The sequence below is a fragment of the Oncorhynchus nerka genome, linkage group LG12, assembly GCF_034236695.1.
Source record: "Oncorhynchus nerka isolate Pitt River linkage group LG12, Oner_Uvic_2.0, whole genome shotgun sequence".
Classification (NCBI taxonomy): domain Eukaryota; kingdom Metazoa; phylum Chordata; class Actinopteri; order Salmoniformes; family Salmonidae; genus Oncorhynchus; species Oncorhynchus nerka.
Genome location: NC_088407.1, coordinates 55,367,272 through 55,385,037, shown reverse-complemented (window position 1 = coordinate 55,385,037; position 17,766 = coordinate 55,367,272). Strand labels below are relative to the sequence as shown.

The 17,766-nt window shown below is 42.2% G+C and overlaps 1 pseudogene; it reads left to right on the top strand.

Annotated features, from left to right (window-relative positions):
- LOC115138792 (AT-rich interactive domain-containing protein 1B-like) overlaps positions 1–17,766 on the top strand; it is a 229,549-nt pseudogene that overhangs the window by 184,939 nt on the left and 26,844 nt on the right.

The window sequence follows — 17,766 nt, the reverse complement described above, 5'->3', positions numbered from 1 at the left end:
ATAAAATGGTGTGTGCTATTGTAAAGGTTCTGTATTTATTTCCTTCGTCAGCCTTGTGTTCTGTTTCATTGTGTTCTTGAACGTAGCCCTGTCTCTCATTTTTGACCATAGATTTCACCTGTGTTAGTTACTCACCTAGTCTTATCGGCTCTTTATTTAGTCCAGTTCATTCTGTTTGTGCCTTTGTGAGGTATTGTTCGTTTTGACTCTACTAAGCCTTTTCTTAGCTCGTTTGTGAGAACCAGTTATAGCCTTCAGTCCTAGTTTTGATTCACCTGCCTATTTGCCTACCCGTGTGTGACCAATTCCTGCCTTCTGCGAAATAAACACCTGCCGCGCTCTGCGCGCTCTGCGCGTGAATCTACACCTTTTTCTCCCTGAGTATTCATTACAGCTATAGCTTTGAAAATAAATGTGCCTCTGGAGGACAACATAATGTTTGTTTCCAACATTAGGGCTGTTTTCCTAAGTTAAATCCGCTTTGTGTTTTGTTTCCTTGCTACGATACTCACAAGTATCGCAATACTGGTATCGTCCCGGCCCTACTTATTTATGTACTTACAGTATTTATGCTAAATGGAATGGGGAATGGGTAGATGGGTGTTATTTAGCTAGTGTGCTTGACTGTTTAATGTGTGAGTGCTTCCCAGAGCAGGGCAGATATGTGAGGAGGAAGGGGTGGGATTGTGTGTGGGCAGTAAACTCTGGCTGAACCCTGTCTTGGGAGTATTTGTAAACATGGACCAGTCTTTAAAATGGTAGGAGGAACAGAAGTGGTCATACTGAGCAGCTTGGGGCTTCGCCTTCTGTAGCAATGCAGACAGGCGGAGGCCAATCACCAATGCTTCTGCTGAAGTGGCCTTGTGAATGTGTATCCCTATTTATGTACAGAATATCATTAATTGAAATGAGTTTCGGCCTCCCTCAGGTTCTCTGGCAGGCTATTCCAGAGGCTGGGAGCATAGTAACTAAAGGCTGTCTCTCCATGCCTCTTGGTTCTAGGCTTTGGGATAGTTAAAAGGCCAGTGCCAGAGGACCTGAGGGACCTACTGGGTACATAACTTAAAAGCATGTCTGACATGTATTGGGGTTCAAAATCGTGGCTTGATTTAAAAACCAATAGAAGAATCTTAAAATGTATTCTAAAACTCACAGACAGCCAATGCAGACTTTAAACCAGTGTAATATGTGCTCTCCGTCTGGTCTTGGTCAGTACCTATGCTGAAGAATTCTGTGTATTTTGCAGTTGACCAATGGCTTTTTTGGGTAGACCAGACAGGAGAGCATTACAGTAGTCAAGCCTTCTTGTAATAAAAGCATGTATGAGTCTCTCTGTATCAGCCTGAGAAACGGCCGCACCTTGGCAATGTTCCTCAAGTAGTAAAAAGCTATTTTGGTCACATTCCTACTGTGTGATTCAAAATTAAGTTCAGAATCTAAAATGACACCTAGGTTTTTTGTACATGGTATTTTATCTTTATGTGAATTCAAATGTGCAGCCAGATTCTCTCACTGTGCTTTGGCTCCAAAAAGTACCTTGGTCTTGTCTTGATTTAGCTGGAGGAAGTTGTGAGCCATCCAACTATTTAAATTACTTATACAATCTAATAATTTATCTCTGGAGCTAAAATCCTCTGGTGACACAGAAATGTAAAGTTGTGTATCATCTGCGTAGCAGTGAAAATCAATGTTGTACTTTCTGATAACGCTGCCAAGGGGTAACATATACTGTATAAACTGAACGGTACCGGACCCAAATTTGAAACCTTGTGGAACGCCACTTGTGATATCTATTTTCTCTGAGTTATGTTCACCAATGGTGACGACAACTCTTGACCGGTTAAATAGGTCCGAAACCAATTTAGAACTGGACCGGAGAGGCCAACCCACCTCTTCAGTCTGTCCAGAACGACATCATGGTCAACAGTGTCGAATGCAACACTTAAACCCAAGAGTACATGAACAGAAAGCTGTTTGGCATCTGTGTTCGCTCTAAGATCATTTACCACTTCAACTAAGGCTGTCTCTGTGCTGTGGTGGGCATGAAAACCAGAATGGAATTTTTTTTAAATACAGTTGGCACTTAAAAAAACATTTAGCTATTTGAAAACCAATTTCTCCAGAATTTTGCTTAAGAATGGAAGGTTGGAGATTGGCAGAAAATTGCTAGGAGCTGAAGAATATAGATTACTTTTCAGAAGGGGTTTCGCCATAACAGTTTTTAGTGCAGTGGGGAAAGTGCCTGTGAACAGGCAGTGATTAACAATAGCCTTCACTTCTTCAGATATGCAATTAAAAACTGTTTTGAAGAAGGTGGTGGGGATAGGATCGAGAAGGCAGGTAGAAGGCTTGTGATATCACTTTCCTGAGCACGTCTGTGTCAACCAGGGAAAATACATCCAGATTGCCTTTGCGTGTTAGGCTGACTAATACTCAGCCTAATGTTGGTTATCTTATCTCTGAAATATGCCGCAAACTCATCCATCACATTTAGATGTGGAGGAAAGTTCACATAGGTTTGCGGGAGTAGGATTTGTCAGGCCACCGATGGTGGAGAAGAGCACTCTCTAATTATTCTGATTATTAGTGATCAAGTTAGAAAAATGTGCCCGTCTGGCATTTCTAATTGCCTTGTTATATATGCCAAGTTGCTCTCTCAGAATAGCATAATGGACCAGATAATGGTGATCAGATAAAGCAACGTCAACAATGGAGGATATGTCAATAGAAAGCCCTTGGTAATAACCAGGTCCATCTAGATAGAGTGTGGCTGTGGTTATGGGTAGGCACAATAGCATGTTGGATAAAGAGAATGAAACAAAACACGTTTCATATTAAAGAACTCATTTGGATGCATTAATAGGCCTACAATAATAACAATGATAAAAAAACAAATGATTATAAAATACGAGAAAAGAAACAAAGGGGGGAAAAAGTGCATCCTACCGGAATAGCGAGTTGCACCGTAGCCTGCATTTGGCCGTGCCAACATTCTTCTCATCTTTCTCCATATGGGGGACATTCCCCTTGTAGCAGGGCTCTAGACGAACATTTTCCTTTTCAGTTAGTGGCACCAGCCCATGATTTGGTCGCACCAATTTATTTACAGGGCCTATCATCTTCTAAAGTCATGTACAGTGCTTTATTAAAAGTGTTATAGACTACTGAGATGGAATTGAAGAAATGTGTTGTTTCGTCATCTTGTGATGTGATTACACATTTATAATGTGCAACCTAATCTAGAGATTATCATGCATTTTTGATAGACACTTACAATATTGTTTTGAAATTTTACTGTTCAAATAGGGCCAAATTTTTATTTAAAAAAAAAAAGAAATAGAGATTCATTTGACTGCATCTTTATGTGCTCTAAGGTAAAAGGCTGATATATTTGGGGCTAATTCACCACCTGAGGAAGTGGAAACTCAAAACACATTAGCTAGATCACGAACTCTAAAGATAATACCCACTCATAGTAGTCATGTACATTTCATGTAAAAAAAAATATCAAAAAGCCTACCGTCCAATACTTTACTTACACTTTATTGAGGTTAATTCTACAGGTACAGTGCACATTCATCAATGTTTCAGTAAAAGTGCAAACCGCAGTCCCTGGGCAGGTTATTAAAAACTAGTACAATAACAATACAGACAACATAGGACAAGCACACGTAGCAGGCAGACAGACAATAGCACAACAAAACAACAAAACTAAATACATAAAAGCAACAGACAGTGTTTACACACCTCACAAGATACGTACATACAGTACAACAGATAACATGGAAAGCGGCAATACACAGCTAGGGATTATGTTCACAAGTTTGATTGGCCTTTAGCCATGTCTTTATGTTTTTTTTGTGTGAAGGTGTGATAGGTGGTGCAGTTACGCGTGTCTGGTGGCAGTGTGTTCCAGACATGGGAAGCTCTCACAGAGAAAGCAGATTATCTGAAAGTGCTTTTCCTTGAGGGTACAGTCACCTCTCACGGCAGACCTGGATCTGTTGCCGTGGGTTTGGCTTTTCTGTTTAACAAAAGTACTAGGTGGGCGGAGTTAGGCCATTTAGGATCCTGAAGACAAATCAAATCAAACTTTATTTGTCACATGCGCTGAATACAACATGTGCAGACCTTACCGTGAAATGCTTACTTACAAGCCCTTAACCAACAGTGCAGGACAAGACAATGAGCTCATGCTTTCTGAGGATGTAACAGTGATGATGTTTATTGGGCTTTCTATCAAGCACTTTGAGAGCCTGTTTGTACAGTAGACAGAGTGAATTGGTTTTAATTTTGTACGGCAAGCTTGGTACCAACTAGTCAAGCAGTATGTTAAGTGAGGGAGTATCATAGCATTGAATTACAGCTTTGCTGCCTTTATAGTCAAACAATTTCATATGTATCGGAAATTAGCTAGGTTGAATTTGGTTATTTGAGTTGCCTTTTTAACCTGCTTTTTAAAAGAGAGGTTGGAATAAAATATGATGCCAAGGTACTTAAAATTGGATACCACCTGGAGCTTGTCCTCTGATACATATATAGCTGCCTCAGTAGCGTCATTGCTCACTCTGACATACTGAGTTCTGCCTCCGAGGTATGATTTCATCCATCTCACGGCATCCGGGGAAAAGTTGAACTTGGACAGTTTTAGTGATGAGACCCTCATGGTCAACAGTATCAAAGTCTTTCCTTAGGTCTATGAACACTGCCCCAACAACATCCCCTTTGTCCGTTTCTGTGGAGTGGTTTGCTCTGAAGCCAAACTGCGTGGGTTGTGAAGGGGCTGTTGCTGAGGTGGACCATCGTTTACTCTCCTACACACTTTTCAGTAACCTTCGACACAACAGGTATTATACTAATGGGCCTGTAGTTATTCACGTCAGCAGGGTCACCTGATTTAAAGATGGGTGTTATTATGGCCGACTTCCAGACCCTTGGAAACACCCTCTGACCAATAGATGTATTGGTGACCTTAGTAATGGGGCCAGTGAGTGACTCTTTGTAGTTGTTAAAGGTAGAGTCCAGCCCAAACACATCTTTGACTTTATAGTTCTTTAGTGAGCTAATCACCTTGTTCACCTCTGACTCAGAAACCTCCCTTATGGTGAAGACATGTTGAGTGTCATACACTGTCACTGACCAAGAAACCAGTGGAGGGGTTCTGTGTCAGTACCTTGACAGAGTCAACAAAGTAGGAGTTGAACGCTGTTGCTATTTTGCCTGCATCCTGTGTTAAACTGCCATTCACATTGATTTGTAGTCTTTCTGCAGTGTTACTATGGTCTGAATTTCCCTTAGCTTCACCAATTATGTTGATAACAAAGTTGGCCTTGGCCTGTCTGATTTCTTTCATCACATTATTTCTCAACATGGTAAAAACCTATAGTCTGTCATGCTCTAATTTGGACTTCCGCGCTATTTTTAGGTCATGGTCTCGTTCTTTCATCAGTTTCCAGATTTCTCTATTTAGCCAAGGAAGAATGCTCTTTTCGCCAGGTTTGGATTTGGTTTTCTTTAGGAAGGCATTTATTGTAGTCTGGATTGTGGATAGAAACATCTGACTGTCAGCTTCCACATTTGTATAGGACAGAAGACCATTCCAGTTAATTTCCTTAATTGCGTATTCAAATCGTTTAATTCAGCCTTAGGTATCCTGAGCTGATCCGGTTTCCTAACAGTAGAGAGGTTAAACCTGTTCAGTAGAGAAGTTAAACCTGTTCAGTAGAGAAGTTAAACCTGTTCAGTAGAGAAGTTAAACCTGTTCAGTAGAGAGGTTAAACCTGTTCAGTAGAGAAGTTAAACCTGTTCAGTAGAGAAGTTAAACCTGTTCAGTAGAGAAGTTAAACCTGTTCAGAGAAGTTAAACCTGTTCAGTAGAGAGGTTAAACCTGTTCAGTAGAGAAGTTAAACCTGTTCAGTAGAGAAGTTAAACCTGTTCAGTAGAGAAGTTAAACCTGTTCAGTAGAGAAGTTAAACCTGTTCAGTAGAGAAGTTAAACCTGTTCAGTAGAGAAGTTAAACCTGTTCAGTAGAGAGGTTAAACCTGTTCAGTAGAGAGGTTAAACCTGTTCAGTAGAGAAGTTAAACCTGTTCTTAGAACGCTTTCTGGCTATGAGTGTCAGATTATGGTCAGACAACCCAGTAACAATATTGAATGATTGTCACTCTCGCTGGTTTATTACTGAACACCAGATTAATCTGTGTTTTAGAAGAAAAAGTCATAGCTGTGTAAGGTCAAAGGTATTAGTGATCCGTTTGAGGATTTTCATAATTAATGTTAAAATCTCCCATTAAGATGCCCTCTATCCCAAAATCACATCCCCTAAGCATGTTATTAAACTGATTTAAAAAATCACAGGGCTCTATTGTCCCTCCATCAGGTCCTAATGGCCTGCTACTCAGGGCTCTACTGTCCATCCATAAGGTCCTAATGGCCTGCTACTCAGGGCTCTATTGTCCCTCCATCAGGTCCTAATGGCCTGCTACTCAGGGCTCTATTGTCCCTCCATCAGGTCCTAATGACCTGCTACTCAGGACTCTATTGTCCTTCCATCAGGTCCTTAATGGCCTTCCACTCAGGGCTCTGTTGTTCCTCCATCAGGTTCTGATGGTCTGGTATTCAGGGCTCTGTTGTTCCTCCTTCAGGTTCTGATGGTCTGGTACTCAGGGCTCTGTTGTTCTTCCATCAGGTTCTGATGGTCTGGTATTCAGGGCTCTGTTGTTCCTCCTTCAGGTTCTGATGGTCTGGTACTCAGGGCTCTGTTGTTTCTTCCATCAGGTTCTGATGGTCTGGTACTCAGGGCTCTATTGTTCCTCCATCAGGTTCTGATGGTCTGGTACTCAGGGCTCTATTGTTCCTCCATCAGGTTCTGATGGTCTGATATTCAGGAATCTATTGTTCTTCTGACCACTCTGTGGAATTACAAATGAAATCTAAAATCACATCAAACACTTCTCATCAAAACAGTAGGCCTATCTTACTTTTAAAACTCACCTCACTGTGGTGATCAATTTTAAGAAAAGTTCTTATGTCTTTAGTACACAATTGGTCTAGCGGCTAGACTCTAGCCTATACTCCAAAATTAAACAAATTCTAGTAATAGTCTTTGAGTGTGTACTGTATTGTTATGCATACTGGGTGGAGTGTTTACCTTATGCTACGCTCCAATCTTTCTACTAATAAGTCCAGGCGAGAATATATAGGCCTAGGCAATGCTATTGGTCCATTGATTGTGCAGGGTGGCTTATGGTTAGCCTACAATCATAGTGAATTTTTATTTTATTTTGAATAGCCTAGTAAAAGGGCATTTTTATATATTTTCATAATTAATAGGCTGACTCATTACCTTTAGTTACAAAATCTCACCACTGTGTGTCTTCATCTCCTCCTCTTTCTCCTTCATTCCTTTCTCGAGCGCGCAGAGAGGGGCTGTCAACAGTTTAATATGTTTCCTTGTGAAAACATGTTACTTGGTTTCCAAAATTAAGCACTGGGTAGCTGCAGGAACAGGGTTAGAGAGCCCATGGCATACAGAGTTTGGACGGAATATCACCTATCGCAGAGCGAGAGTCAGGCATGCTCCTCAAACAGTGGTTGATGCCTGGAGTGAAAAACCCGGAGTAGCCTACCAGGCTTGATTGAAGAAAGGAACCGGCGGGAAAGCGGCCTCTATTGGCTATTCATACGGATGTCTTTTTTCCCCTGCCCCTGTTCCTGCCCATTTGGTAATGTGCCATTCTAAATTGAAACTAATTTGACATATTAGTCAAGACACGATTCAATTGAGAATAGTCTGAAGCAGTGGAAACGCGTTCTCTGGAGTGATGAATCACACTTCACCATCTGGAAGTCCGACGAACAAATCTGGAATTGGCAGATGCCAGGAGAACGCTACCTGCCCAAATGCATAGTTCCAACTGTAAAGTTTGGTGGATGAGTAATAATGGTCTGGGGCTGTTTTTTGTGATTCGGGCTAGGCCCCTTAGTTCCAGTAAAGGGAAATCTTAATGCTACAGCAGACAATGGCATTCTAGATGAGTCTGTGCTTCCAACTTTGTGGCAACAGTTTGGGAAAGGCCCTTTCCTCTTTCAGCATTACAGTGCCCCTGTGCACAAAGTGATGTCCATTCAGAAATGGTTTGTCGAGATCGGTGTGGAAGAACTTGACTGGTCTGCACAGAGCCCTGACCTTAACCCCGTCGAACACCTTTGGGATGAATTGGAACGCTGACTGCGAGCCAGGCCTAACCGCCCAACATCAGTGCCCGACCTCACTAATGCTCTTGTGGCTGAATGGAAGCACGTCCCCTCAGCAATGTTCCATCATCTAGTGGAAAGCATTCCCAAGATAGTGGAGGCTGTTATAGCAGCAAAGGGGGGATCAACTCCATGTTAATACCCATGATTTTGAAATGAGATGCTCGACGAGCAGGTGTCCAGTCCACATACTTTTGGTTATGTAGTGTAGCTTAGAAGTTCCCGATAGGTGTTGGAGGAATTGTGTTTGTTACTTCCAAGCAATTCAGACAAGCAGGGAACAAGGTAGACTTGGCCATTTTTCAGGTCATCGAGGTATGCTGTTTACTGTCCACTCTGCCCCCCTTCGATCCATATGCAATCACAATGGCCAATGCGCATTTCGCGTTTCGTATCTCAAAGCCATATCAAATATCTTTGTAGTTGCTATTGAGCTCATAATTGAGAGTTGAGCAATAAAAAGTATACCTACAGAAAGATGAGAACATCCTATCCTCATCCGTGACAACAGGAGAGCTGTGTTTTCCCAGCAATTGGATTTTAAAATGTTATACAATCAGAACACTTTTCTTTCTCCCTGAGCATTTTTTCCACCGGGAAAGAAAGAGTAGCTCGCTGGACACAGCAGCAGGCCCCAGCCTAACAGGCACAGGGGCAGGCAAGCAGACACTTTTATTACAGGATTCATGAAGATAACGTACTTTACTGTTCGGCCAAATCATGGTTTTAGCCTTCGAAAAAATAGCACGTTTTTAATTAGGTGAATGAATGTGCAGCCCGCACCGATGCAACCAATACATGTTTTTCCTGTACAGCCAAGTCAAAGGGTTGCCAAATGTGACTAAATGCTCGCAGTCTGGAGCCCTGCCTTGTAGGCTTTTCACCATATGCATACTCTAACTTTTGTTTTACTTCAATTAAAAAGGCCTCCATCTTCGCAATCAACAGTAGCCTGGGCCAAGGAAATGTTTACTGGGAAGTCGGAAGTTGAAGTCAGAAATTGAAGTCGGAAGTTTACATACACTCAATTAGTAATTGGTAGCATTGCCTTTAAATTGTTTAACTTGGGTCAAACATTTCAGGTAGCCTTCCACAAGCTTCCCACAATCAGCTGGGTGAATTTTGGCCCATTCCTCCTGACAGAGCTGGTGTAACTGAGTCAGGTTTGTAGGCCTCCTTGCTCACACACGCTTTTTCAGTTCTGCCCACACATTTTCTGTAGGATTGAGGTCAGGGCTTTGTGATGGCCACTCCAATGCCTTGACTTTGTTGTCCTTAAGCCATTTTGCTACAACTTTGGACGTATGTTTGGGGTCATTGTCCATTTGGAAGACCCCTTTGCGACCAAGCTTTAACCTGTTATGGCTGCAATCCCGATACCGGGATCGATATGACAACTACCAGTGAAAATAGAGGGTGCCAAATTCAAACCACATCTCAAACAATTTTGACCATCAATGACTGGAACGATTTGCAAAAATCACTGAAGCTGGAGTCTTATATCTCCCTCACTAACTTTAAGCATCATCTGTCAGAGCAGCTTACCGATCACTGTACCTGTACACAGCCCATCTGTAAATAGCCCACCCAACTACCTCATCCCCATATTGTTATTTTTTTTTGCTCTTTTGCACTCCAGTATCCCTACTTGCACATCATCATCTGCACATCTATCACTCCAGTGTAAATGCTAAATTGTTATTATTTCGCCACTATGGCCTATTTGTTGCCTTATCTCTCTAATCGTACTACATTTGCACACACTGTATATAGATTTTTCTATTGTGTTATTGACTGTACGTTTGTTTATCCCATGTGTAACTCTGTGTTGTTGTTTTTGTCGTACTGCTTTGCTTTATCTTGGCCAGGTCTCAGTTGTAAATGAGAACTTGTTCTCAACTGGTCTACCTGGTTAAATAAAGGTGAAATAAATAAAAAATATATGAAAAAATACTATAACACTACCAAAATACACATCTGACTTTGTAGCCTTTGTGAGTTTGTTGGCAAGTAGGTTGATTTGACTTCTGTGGAAGTTGCCATCTCCTCCCTCTCATGTGTGGATTAAAGATGTCTTACACTTTAATCAATCGGAGAAGATAAAATATACCCCTACGGGGGTTTTTCTGCCAATTCTACCGAATGTGGCAACCTTTCTTTACCTATGTAGAGACACTGCAATTTCCCTCTACTCTACAGTAAACTGCCTACCTAAGCGTTGTATTTAATTGATCTACCTTTGTGAGTGTTTAATATTAGCCTGTGTTATTATTATAATTCTTCTTTTCGTTTTGAAGACTAGCCATGTTTTATTTTTTTTTGTGCACTTTTTTGTTTCTAATGTATGTTTTGTTTTGAAAGTATTACTTAAGTATTTTATATTTTCATATGGGCGTATACATTTCTACCTCATTCAAGAAGCACGTTCCTATGGTATATTGAATGTATAAAACAACAAGTTTAATGTAATATATTTCAAACATTGTTTACTGTAACTGTGAAAGGAAATACCAATAAAAAGTGACAAAAAATAAATAATAATAAGTATCTCGGTCTCGACGCGATGGAGATGATGGCAAGGGATGAAAGTCGTCCTTTTTGACCAGATGCTGTTGTGGCTGGTATAGTGAGGACCAGCTGCATTAACTTTGTCACCTCTTGGATTTGTCTCGTACCATTTGTGAACTGTACAATCCAACAAGATCATCCTTAAGTGGCGGCAGGGTAGCCTAGTGGTTAGAGCTTTGGACTATTAACCGGAAGGTTGCGAGTTCAAACCCCCGAGCTGACAAGGTACAAATCTGTTGTTCTGCCCCTGAACAGGCAGTTAACCCACTGTTCCTAGGCCGTCATTGAAAATAAGAATTTGTTTTTAACTGACTTGCCTAGTTAAATAAAGGTAAAATAAAATAAAATAAAAAAAAGTCTAACGAATACTTGGCATATTTGAACAGGTTCTCGTTTGCTGGTGTCAAACTTTTGTGACATTGTTTAGATTTTATTCCAGGTCACTAAGCCAAGGAAATTAAGTTCACCAAAGTGCTCAAACCTGGCTCTCATCTGAACATTGTTATTGTCCAGTATGTTGTAGTAAATTCACCCCGTTTACTACGAGTTTCGCTTTCTGCCAGGCCCAGTTCATTGCGTTTCTGCTCGAATCACTCATAGAAACTATCAAAGTCTTGTCTCTGCAGAAACTCATATCCATCACTTTGTTCTGCAGAACACGGAAGTGCACGTCAGTGTAATTGAAAATCCCTACAATAGGTAGAATGTGTAGCATGAATTAGCTAGGGCTTTCAAAATCTCACGGTTCTCTTTTACCTTGGCCTTGTGCATGCTGATGCTCAATCTCCGTTGTTCATTCAATGCCAGATCTATCCGTGAGCTGCCAAATGTCTTAAGAGCTATCTGGCTTTGGATGTGAGACACCGATTTCACATGCTTGTTGAGTGCTTTAGGCAGTAGCTGTCTCTTGTCCGCACGCTGTCGCTGGTGGAGAACAGCAGGCAGGAAGCAGTAGAGTTGGCTGCTAGCAGCGCAGCCACAGAGCCAGTCTTTCCGTTGATAACAATCAGATTGAAATGATCAGGTTATTTTCTGTCCCTTCCTTTGATGTCGGTTCCTAAGCTCAGGTGTTGGTCTTCCATTCCTTATCACCCCCGGTTAAGCTAGAAAATCAACTTTAAAAACTGTTTCCGATGCAATATGTTAGCCATTCTGATCAGCTTACTTTAAATAAGTACATCAATGAGGTCGCTCTTGCTGCTGGTGAGTCTCTGATCCACCTCTACGCAGACGACACCATTCTGTATACTTCCGGCCCTTCTTTGGACACTGTGTAAGTCGCTCTGGATAAGAGCGTCTGCTAAATGACTTAAATGTAAATGTAAATGTTAACAACCCTCCAGGCAAGCTTCAATGCCATACAACTCTCCTTCCGTGGCCTCCAATTGCTCTTAAATACAAGTAAAACTAAATGCATGCTCTTCAACCGATCGCTACCTGCACCTACCCGCCTGTCCAACATCACTACTCTGGACGGCTCTGACTTAGAATACGTGGACAACTACAAATACTTAGGTGTCTGGTTAGACTGTAAACTCTCCTTCCAGACCCATATCAAACATCTCCAATCCAAAGTTAAATCTAGAATTGGCTTCCTATTTCGCAACAAAGCATCCTTCACTCATGCTGCCAAACTTACCCTTGTAAAACTGACCATCCTACCAATCCTCAACTTTGGCGATGTCATTTACAAAATAGCCTCCAATAACCTACTCAACAAATTGGATGCAGTCTATCACAGTGCAATCCGTTTTGTCACCAAAGCCCCATATACTACCCACCATTGCGACCTGTACGCTCTCGTTGGCTGGCCCTCGCTTCATACTCGTCACCAAACCCACTGGCTCCATGTCATCTACAAGACCCTGCTAGGTAAAGTCCCCCCTTATCTCAGCTCGCTGGTCACCATAGCATCTCCCACCTGTAGCACACGCTCCAGCAGGTATATCTCTCTAGTCACCCCCAAAACCAATTCTTTCTTTGGCCGCCTCTCCTTCCAGTTCTCTGCTGCCAATGACTGGAACGAACTACAAAAATCTCTGAAACTGGAAACACTTATCTCCCTCACTAGCTTTAAGCACCAACTGTCAGAGCATCTTACAGATTACTGCACCTGTACATAGCCCACCTATAATTTAGCCCAAACAACTACCTTGTTCCCAACTGTATTTAATTAATGAATTTATTTTGCTCCTTTGCACCCCATTATTTTTATTTCTACTTTGCACATTCTTCCATTGCAAAACTACCATTCCAGTGTTTTACCTGCTATATTGTATTTACTTTGCCACCATGGCCTTTTTTGCCTTTACCTCCCTTCTCTCCTCATTTGCTCACATTGTATATAGACTTGTTTATACTGTATTATTGACTGTATGTTTGTTTTACTCCATGTGTAACTCTGTGTCGTTGTATCTGTCAAACTGCTTTGCTTTATCTTGGCCAGGTCGCAATTGTAAATGAGAACTTGTTCTCAACTTGCCTACCTGGTTAAATAAAGGTGAAATAAAAAAAATAAAAAAAATAGTAGTAAAATGAACGTAATAGCCAAAAGGCGGCTGATGACGTATGACGTCCACAGGCAGGAGCGAGCCCGGCGCCTTTCCTCCTGCCTGTCCCATTACTTTGTTCACTCCAATACGCATTCACCTGAAGTATTTGAGTGCGATAGTGAATGGGACATATTGCCACATGAAAGACAGCGAAGCTCTCTGTCTGCCTTTTGGGGTCCGTTAGCTGGCAGTATATGGTAGAAACACGCATGCGCAAGTCATGCCTTGCATTGAGTTTGGAGTTTAAAGGGCTGGAGAAAGGCACACAGCGAGGCTGCCTTTCCCCTGGCCTCATTGTGTACTGTACCAGATCACTGCAGATGTGGCTAGTAAGAACTAGTTCGGGAAATAGATTTTATTATGGAGAAAAAAACATGATGACAAAATGATTATTGATAATATATATATATAATATCCTTGTTTATTCATTTTCACAGGGTAGAAAGGCACTGACCACACCTGACTGCAGTGTTCCTTGGGTTGAATTAATGCAGTTTGTTTAGCACTTTCCCTCAAACTCTTGTTTCCCTCTGCAGTAGACCTCCCTATGTGAGGTCCCCAGCCCTCCACACCTCTTCTGGACCCAGTCCCCTACCCCCTCTCCCCACCACACCCACCCCTCCTCCTCCTCCTCTCCAGCCTCCACACCCCAACTACAACACCCCTCATTCTCAGCAACACGGGTAGGTCAACCAAGCACCGTCTTCAAACCACTAACCCTAACCTGTCACTGTTCAGCCTGAAAATGTGCTCATTTGATGCTCATTATGGGTGATATTGCACCTACCTGACACCTAAACTAATCTGGCCAAAGATAGCATCACTGGCTGAAATTGCTCATGAGGGATTTCACTGGTTGCATAACTGCTAACCTGTATTTAGCTTTCTGTTGCCAACTCTTGCTAAATTTGCATGGCTTTTTAAACTCCCTTTCAACCCCCAAGCAATATGTTGTTTTGAGCAAATCTGGAGGTTTCAACCCTCTTGAGATTCATTATGTTTAGTTTGTTCAGAGGCCAGCCATAACTTTTTGATGACCACCACAGTGCTCCATTCATCTCATGGTGGGATATCAGAACTCTAAATAGAACTATAGACAACGGCCTGCCAGTTTCAGTTGAATCTCGACATCGCTCATAAGTTATATCACAAACAAACAAAAAACGAGTTCCCTTACGTGGCTTTCTTTTGAGAGTGAAATAGAGAGTCAGCATCATCCCCAAGCGTGTTAATAATGACAAATGAATCCCACTCCATGTTGAATTGGTTAACATGCATTTCTCTGTGGCGAGAGCGCCCACCATGGTCGATGGTGATGCATCATGGGGCCGGTTGGCATTTGGAGAATCCTGTCTGTGTCTGCGTTGGTTGACACTGTGATTAATGGTCAGGAGAGCGCTGCAGACAGACTATGTAAATGCTGAAGGAGCCATTAACAGACATCTTCACTGTCAATAAGAAGTGGCACAACATGATGCATACTGCTGGGGCAAATCACAAAGCCTGTCAATCTCCACTGCCATTCTACCAGACACCCAGACATAGGCCCACGGTGAGAGAGGCTGGCAGGAGAGGGAGGGAGGGTGGGAGGCATTGTCTTTGCCTAACTGACTCTCTTAACCACTCCAGCACAGTTTTTCTGTCATCCTCACCTGTCCCCTCTTTCAGCACAGTTACCCCCTCCCTCCCTCCCTCCCTCAGCCCTGTCCTCTTTCTTGCTCATCACCCACTCATCCAGGCCTTCAGAAATGGTCTCTTCCAGTTGCTCTCCTAGTCCATAATATAGCATACACACAGTTGAAGTCTGAAGTTTACATACACTTAGGTTGGAGTCATTAAAACTCGTTTTTCAACCACTCCACAAATTTCTTGTTAACAAACTATAGTTTTGGCAAGTCGGTTCGGACATCTACTTTGTGCACGACACAAGTAATTATTCCAACAATTGTTTACAGACAGATTATTTCACAAATCCAGTGGGTCAGACGTTTACTTACACTCAATTAGTATTTGGTAGCATTGCCTTTAAATTGTTTAACTTGGGTCAAACGTTTCAGGTAGACTTCCACAAGCTTCCCACAATAAGTTGGGTGAATTTTGATAAATAAAAAGCTTAAATAAATCATTCTCTCTACTATTATTCTGACATTTCACATTCTTAAAATAAAGTGCTGGTCTTAACTGACCTAAGACAGGAAATTTTTACTCGTATTAATGTCAGGAATTGTGAAAAACTGAATTTAAATGTACTTGGCTAATCTGTATGTAAACTTTGGACTTCAACTGTACTTACATACATGCTGTGAATACTAGGTCCCCCTCCATAGAAAGACACTGTATGAAAATACTTTGTGTCTCTCAGTTTGTCCCTAGATGTGGAGATGGTCGGCAAGTAGCCTAGTGGTTAGAGCGTTGGCCTAGTAACTGAAAGGTTGCAAGATTGAATCCCCGAGCTGACAAGGTAAAAATCTGTCATTCTGCCCCTGAACAAGGCAGTTAACCCACTGTTCCTAGGCCGTCATTGAAAATAAGAATTTGTTATTAACTGACTTGCCTAATTAAATAAAGGTATACTAAAAAAATATGGTCTGAGGCTGGCTGAGAATGCAATTAGTGCTGTCTGATGGAAACATAGAGGGAAGGAGAGAGTGTGTGTGCGCGTGTGTGTGTTAGAGGGCAGCTCTACTGACTCTTCCAGCTGACTTTGAGGAGGCAGAGAGCTGACAGCCCCCTGCTCTGCGGCTGCACGTGCATGGTGTTGCCATGGAGAAAACAGGAAGGGAAGGCAGGGGGACCGATTTAGGAGGATTGTGGACCTCCCCCCCCACATCTCCTATTGTTTATCTCTGTTTCTCAATCCTTGTTCTGTTTTGTTCTCGTCCTCTGAACAGCTGAGGAAGATTAAGGGGAAATTGGAGCGAGCTGAAGGCTCTGAATCACTGTGTTTAGTGTTTACTCTTTTATAGTCCTGATTCTGATCGGAGAGCAGCATTGTGAAACATTTAAACCTCTTGTTGTCTGTCTGAAAACAAGCGGCCAACAGCCTGAACCTTGTCCCTGGGCTCGACTACTCCAGATTCATTACGCAGAGTGAAAAGAATGCCGAACGAGCAGAGCAAGGCCACTATGATATCCTGTGGCTGGAGAGGATCTATGATTACATCTAGATAAGTGTGATGGGGATGCTAGCTAGTGCTTTCCCCAGTCCTCAGAGATGTTCCCTTAAGTGCTTTGAATTATACATGATTTCCCATTTTCATGATCAAATCACCAAAACACCCATACTTGGTCTGATTGGCTGACATTTAGAATAATATTATGTTTGTATCTTAAAGACTGTAAACTTGCTGTCAGTAATGTACGTCTATCAAAGGCACTTGGGTTTGAATCGGGTTATGTTGAGGTTTTAAGTTGAGATGATACCTTTGCACGACTTGTGACTTGGTTTGGATCAATGATTGGAAATAGGAGTAAAGTCTCTTGAGTGAACACTGGTGTTGGGAATTGGAGAACAGAACCAGAGAGTAAGTATTAGGAAGCTAGGTGTTCTCCTGGCTCTGTTGGCTGAAGACAGAAAGTATTTTTTCAAATGACTTTGGTAGCTGTCCCTGGAGCTACAGAAACACGGCTTGTAGAAAATAAGCACTTAGAGAAAAGCATGCTTAAAAGAAAAATAAATTAAAGAAATGGAAAGAGAGAAAGCGAGAGAGAAGAGCGCTTAGGGGTAAATCCTCACCAAATAATTCATTTCTGACCTCCTTAGTAAGTAAATTTACTAAATAAATAAGAGCTGCTTGAATGTCAAGAATGCATTGCTGTTGCCGCCAGCGTTGTGGCTCACAGGCAGCCTTGGCATCAGCTCCAGCTAGGCTTTAATAAATGGCTTCTCTCCCTTCAGAACTGTTTGATGTAAGGGGGAGGGGGGCTTTTCTCAGGATTTAATATGTTAAAAGGCTGTCCTTTCATTCATTGTTTTATTTTTGATTCTGTTTGGGTTGAGTCAGGTAGGCAGGCGCTAGCTGAGCTGGCTGCTTGGAATGGAGCTGTGGCTGAGAGGGAGCTTCCTTAAGAGCAGATTGTGCCCATATATAATTCATATTGTTCATACCCTCCCACTGACTACACCATGCAGACCCCCTCTCTCTCTCTCTCTCTCTCTCTCTCTCTCTCTCTCTCCCTCTCCCTCTCACCAGGCAGGGTTGATGGGGGGTGGTGGGGCTGGGTAATGATAGGGTCTGGATGGTGGCAGTACTTTAGTACCCCTATTTTCTCCTGCCACACATAATTCACTCCCTGTTGTAGCAGTGAGTGTTTGCAGTGGACAGGCAGGAAGGGGACTTTGACACTGGCACTGTAGTGCTGGTCTGGCATGGAGCTGTGTGTGTGACTGC